We start from the raw sequence: 6609 nt of genomic DNA, 5'->3' as shown, positions 1-6609 counted from the left end.
AGAGAGAACGAGTATTGGGAAGTCGTGACTGTCAGGCCTGTCATGTAAGTTTTCATTCTCAGAATCTTTGGTAGAATAAGTATCCCCGCTTTAGAAATAAAATGAGAAAGAAAATTTAGATATAAAATTAGTAACTCACTCAAAATTACGTAGGTAATTCTGAGTTAGATTCAGATCTGAGTCTTTAAGTCCAAGCTATGTTTTCTGCTTCACGAAGGCTATGAAATGCTGAGAAAACCAAAGAACATGCCTCCCACAGAGTGAAGTGTAGAAAGGTCTTGCCTCTGCAGAATGACAAATATGAGAAACAACCAAAAATAGAAATGATCGCCATTACTTTCCCAACCATTACAAAAGTTTATGTAGATGGAAAGCTGAGTTACCGTACAGTCAGCATTCCTAGGAGTACCGTCAGTCCATGTATGTGGCCTCCTACTATCTTTGGAGAATACCATCTCTGGAAAGTGATTTACGTGTCAGCTCCTCCGATGGATTCTTCTAGAATATCCCAGCATATTGAATGGGTTCATTCAGGCTGCCTCCCTAAGTGCCATAGTGATTTATATCTTTGGAGTTTTTTGTGTTTTAGATACAGACAAAGATACATGTTTTTCATCACCTTTAGGCTTACCTAAAGATGTCACATGTGACTTCTCATCAATTTTTTTTTTCCCCTGTTGATCTCTCTTCCTGTCTCTTTAGACTTGAATGATCCAGAATCTTGCATTCTGGCTTTTGCCCCAGAGGGAAAGTTGTGAATGAAAGATTCTTTTGTCACCAACCAAAAAATACCTTCTTTCCAGGAAAATATCTTTGATGGTAATGGCGATTAATTTTATAAGGTAACTGAGTGTTTTCCTTCCAAATACCTTTGTGCATATCCAGCAGCTTCCTCACGTTTGCTGCCTAAAACGATGTCTGGAGGAGGGCCCCTAGCAATGCATGTGTGAAGCCTCCCCAACATGCCCTGCTAGTCTGCTGGGACTGTGGGGCCAGGAGCCAGAGTCTTGAAAAGCCTATTTTCCCTTGGTCTCATAAGTGGGTTCCTCTGAGGTCCAGGCCCTGACTGTCTTGGCTGGGTCCAGTGAGGCAGATTTTGCATTAAAACCACAATTGTTCTGGAACCACCTCACTGCAACCCTGAAAAAGGATGTTTTCAAATAGATGCAGATCAGTGCCTTACACCTAAATGCGGTGGGAGAGCAGACAGCTTAGAGAGCAGCAAGGAAAAGAGGGAGAGAAATGTGAACCGGGGGTGCTGGTCAAGACGCCCCACCTTCCTGAGAGGGACAGCGGATGATGGAACGAACCTTGTCCCTCCGAAAGCCTGCAGCATGGCAACGGGTGAGAAAGTCTCCAGCGCCAGCTCCTGTCTTGCTAAGGCAGCCAGAACGGACTCTTCCAGTAATGCTCCATTTTCATGGAAAACCTATTAGGTACTGCGGTTTGTTTCCAGAGCAGCAGAAGGAGCCAGAGGTTAGATAAGGACAAGAGAGAATTGTACCTACTTGCTTCCTATCCAGTCTGCGGCCCTGCCCTCCTGGCGTCAAAAGACTGGAGAGAATGTGCTTTGGCTGAAAACGAATAAGGAGGGTGAAAATGGAAAGAACAGAGCCGCGCCTCTCTTCAGACTGCTCACCTCCTACTGGAAAGCTCCATCTCCTGCCTTTCCTCCCCCAGGAGGCCCACGTTTAGAGTCTGCAAGTGCAGCGCTCAGTTACCAAGTGCACAGCCCGCACGTAGTCGGTCCTGTGCTGGGGGCAGTGGGGAACCGAAGGCGTGTGACAAATCCCGTCCCATGGCACTTGCTGGGCAGTGAGGGAGGGGTGCAGTATGACAAGGGCATAAAAGCTAGGAATGTTAGGAGGATTAAACGGAAACCATGTGTGGAGCAGCAAAGCCTGGTGTGCTGCAAGGGCCCTCCCCGAATCTCCACGCCCGCCGTGTGGCTTGCACAGAGCAGCCTGTGTGCCAGCAGAAGCTGAAACCAAGCCCCGTGGGATCCACGGGAGGGCACGTTCACAGCCTGTCAGGGGGACTCGGGGAGGACTTCACGAAGGAGTGGCGTCTGAGGTGGTTTTTTTAAGGACAGTGAAGATCCTGGGAGCAATTTCCAGCCTTGTCACTTAGCGGCCGTGCGGACTTGGGCAAGTCGCTTGATGGTTTTAAGCCTCGGGCTCCTCGTCTCTAAAATGAGAATACTACTTTTCTTATTGGAGTGTTAAATGTAGCGCGGTGTCTGATGGGGTACATTTGGTTTTGGGAGCTGTTGTTATTTAAAAGATTAAAAGGGGGGGGTGCTTTACAAGTACAGACGGTAGGGACAGGGTCACAGGGTCAGCAGACGCTAGAGTTGAGGGCAAGGGACATTGCGTCTCTATCAGCCCTACCCTTTCCTCTAAGCTGTGTTTCTGCCACGAAATGAACACCCAGAATGGACTCTGACATGGGACGCAGTAAGGGTTGAATGAATGGACGTCCTTCGGGAACCTCAGACCGAGATACATCTGAGCCCCTCTCCCCAAGCCTGCCCTGGTGGTGCTTGCATTCTCGAACTTGACTCAACCCTTCGTGGTCGCCCTGTTTCCCAGACTGGAAATCCTGGAGAAGACTTCGAGTCCTCTCTGCCTCTCCCCCTCCTTCTGAGAAGTCCCAGCTGGATTCCCAGAAATGCCTCTTGACTTTGTCATCCCCGCAACCCCAGCGCCCGGGTGTACATCTCTGCTGGGCAGCAGCCTTCTATCTTGTCTTCCTGCTGCCAGCGCGGGCCAGGAGGCACTAACCAGATAAAGCTGGGGCTCCACAGCGCGCCCCGGGGCGGGGGGATGGAGGACCCCACAGCGTCTCTCTGCCTCCACGGGCCTCCAGCGACGGATAAAATGCCCTTTTTGACCCGGCTGCCTAAGATTTCCCCTCGCATCCTTAGATCATTCCACCCTGAGCACGAGCCAGTCCCAGTTTTCCTCCTGCCACCTCCCCTGCGCCGCACATGTTTGCCTAGCAGCAGCTGCTCTCTGTTATCTTCCACTGAAGCTTCGTGCAGGCGGAGCCAAGCTGAGAGACAGGGTTATTTATAAGTAGCGAGTGGGTGTCAACTTCTGCAGTCGCCAACGTTTTAAACAAGCCTGATTCCACCTCTCCTCCGTTCGAACTTTGAAATTCCCGTCCACCTCCTCCTCTCCCATCTCTTCCCAAAGCCTGCGAGTTCCTGTCCTCGATAAACCTGGAGACCTTGGTGGCTAAGAGATGTGACGTGGGAAGAAGTGTGGGAAACACAAGTGAATTCGGGATCTGTAGACCAGTGGGCAGAGTAAAAGGTATTGAGAAGTCACATAAATGTACCTACCACCTAATAGTAGGATTGTTTCGGTGGTCTGTTTACATGTCCTGCCAGTGTATTAGCCCACACCCACAAAACACCCACATAAGCAAAAATCCCCAGGTAATCCCTGTTTTCCTGCGGAAAGTGAAGCTCAGAAGGGTTATGTCGCCTACTCCAAACTGGTAAATGACAAAGCCAGGATTCAGACCCGGGTCTGCAAGTCTGAGGAATTTCTAAGTGTGCCATGTATATGCTAATTTTGTCTGCATAAATATATGGGAGCAGGCTTAAATGAGGAGTCAAACATGAGACCTGATCAGAGGGAACTCGAGACTCTGTAAGAGTGAAAGGGTCAATGTCGTAGGTCATGCTTGCATACTCAGAAGCCCAACAAACTGGCTTCATTAAGAAAAGGCATTTATTGGCCCACGTCACAAGTGGCCAGTGGTTAATCCAGCGGTGAAACACGGGCATCAGGATTCCCATTCTCATCCCTTCGGCCCACCGGCCCGTCTGCCTGGTTTCCCACACAGGCTCCCAGCAAGAGCCTGTTGCGGCATCGCAGCAAGAAGCCAAATGACAGCTCTGCTCATGTGATTTCTTAGAGCTCGTAGTTCCAGAGAACAAGCAAACATCTTCTAGGGAAGCCCCAGTAAAAATCCCCTGGAGGACTTTGGCTCAAAACACAGGTCAATCTGTAAACCACTCAGTCTGTCTGGAGTACTCCGCCACTCTCCTGGCCAGACCTGGGTCACAGGCCCAGCCTGCAGGGGTCAGGATCCAGGGTCCACCCCCACTGGAACTATGTCCTTTGAGCTCGAGGAGCATGGCGCATCCAAGGAAGGTTCTCCAAGTAAAGACACCACAGCCTGACCAAAGGAAACAGTTTGAAATAGAAAGGGGAACAGTCCACCAAGGGTGTATATGCACCTCTGAAAACCCATGAACCTGAGATGAGCACAGGGGTAGATGTGAAAGCCGTGCACCGGGATGTACACAGATTATTTCAGTCACCCCGTCAGCCAGATAATATCATTGGTTCAGGCGTGAAAAAGTGGAGCTCAGTTTTGAACTTGCTAGTAAGGAACTGCGCTAGAATTTAGACCCAGATACGTTTGACTCCAGATCCTGTGCAGTTGGCACTGCAGCTCACTGCCAACCTGGGGGAGACCAGTCACAAGGAGCCCTTGAGTGAGACTGGCAGATGAGCGCTCGGGAGCCCTGTCCCTGGAGGAGTTCACTCCTGACTGCCCAGCCGTGCTCAGAGGGCAGGATGGCACCGGGCTGGGAGAGCCCCTGCTCTGGCAGCCTCGGCCCCGCACGGCTACTAGCTGAGCAGCTGAGAAATGCTTGCGTGCGTCAGTACACTTTCCTCTCAGTGGGAAGAGAAAGCTACCAGGGAGCTGCCCGCCCCCCACCCCCGTGCTCACTTTTCCGACCAAGGGAATGAATTGCCTGGTGCAGCTGGTGTCCCAGGGACCACAGGAGAAAGTTGGTTGGAGAAGGAAGGGCAGCGTAGGGCATGGAATGAATGGATGAATCGTCTTAGAAAATCAGTTGGAAAGGTTGGAGAAAAGTTAGGATCCCACGTTTAGAGACTTCAGTGGGCATGTGGCATGAGAGGGATAAAAGGCTCTAAAATGGAAAATTAGGACGAGCCCTCTGCGGACATCCTTGCGCAGTAAAAGGCGGTGAGCTGAGGAGACCGACTTGGCTCTATAGAAAGCTCTCTGACAGATCCAAACATCAAAAGGGAGGGTGTAAGAGATGGAAGGAAGGAAGGGAAGTCCTGGACAAATTGAGACTTGGAAAAGGTGCAGACAATAAAAGATGCCTTTGGTTATGTTCAGAGCGAGAGGAGTAAAGAGAGAATTTATTACATAGGGTTCCACCTGGGGCTGAAGGTGTCAGGTTAGCAGTCAGAAAGCAAAACACTCAGCCCCGATTTGCTTCATTCTCCCCTGGGGAGAGAATTTGCTTCATTCTCCCCCATTACTAAATTGGGTCGAGTAAAGCAAAATATAATTTAAAGGACATCAAAACTCCAAATAGAAGAGAAGGTAGTAAGAGAAAACCTAAGCACCTCGCCATTTAAAATGAGCTGCAAGTCCCAGAGCATTGAAAAGCCTTTGCAGATAAGACCCTGGAACCCTTGCCGAGGGAGGTCAGAACGCGGGGGAGAAAAAGAAGGAGGCCACAGTGCCTGAAGGTTGCAGATGTCCTGACATTGAGAAAAGAGGAAAAGGTAGATTCTGGAAACTGGAGGTGGGTATATTTGAGGTGAATTCTCCCCGGATTTTTTTCTAGAATGTAATATTAAACTGTGGGCTTGAGAACACCTAGAAAAAGAATTGGTGCCTTCGCTAAGAGCAAGATACGGTAGATGACAACACCAACAATAATCTATTATTTATTTGGATGGCCACTAGGAAAATTCCCTGTATGTGGTGTGCCTTGTTTCCAGTTAGACATCAGATGTTTCCCGATTGAGGAGACAGCTAGGGAAACCGTGATCTCAGAGATGGCCCAGTCAGGGGGATTTATAGCCCGTTAATCACTGTCCCCTCCCTTTCCCCCCAGTTGGTTACTCGCTTGATGCACATCTGGGGAGAAATCTTAGAGTTCCCTGCTTCTGACTGTGCATTTGGTCAGCTCGGTAGTTTTCCGTGCCTGCTACACTCACCATATTAGCAGATGGCACTGCTATTGGGAGGGAAAGTTAACATTTGGATGTCAGAATCAAGATTCTAAAATATCTTGAAAAGGGGGGGCTGAAACTAACGGGATGAATTAACAAGCAGTGGAAACACTTGCGTTTCTTTCATCTATTTATTTTAGCTTAAAACAGTACAGCTGTATTGTCTTCTAGTTCTGCAGGCCACAGGTCTGGAGATGGGTCTTACGGGGTTCAGATGGAGGGGTCGGCAAGGCTGCATTTCCCCTGGAGGCTTTAGGGCCGTATTATGCCACCGCCGTGCCAAGCTTCTCAAGGCTGCTGTGTTCCTTGGCTTGTGGCTTCTTCATCCATCCTCAAAGCCAGCAGCGTAGCATTTTCCAGTCTTGGAAAGACCTGCATTTAGATTTTCTTTTAGTTTTTAATCGGCTGCACAAGCACAGAGTGAAGGAATTTTGACTTGACGCTGGTGCCCGTGGAAAAGGCTGAGGGCTTCCAGCCAATGTCTGTTGGAACAGAAACCAGTAGGAATGGAGTAGCTACCAGAACAGACAGTGGTTGCTCCCCACCCCTTCTTATTTTAGGTGCAAAAGGATGAGACTGAAAAGTAACT

The sequence above is a fragment of the Prionailurus bengalensis genome, chromosome D1 (genome assembly GCF_016509475.1).
Source record: "Prionailurus bengalensis isolate Pbe53 chromosome D1, Fcat_Pben_1.1_paternal_pri, whole genome shotgun sequence".
Lineage (NCBI taxonomy): Eukaryota > Metazoa > Chordata > Mammalia > Carnivora > Felidae > Prionailurus > Prionailurus bengalensis.
Note: the sequence above shows the minus strand (reverse complement) of the source record.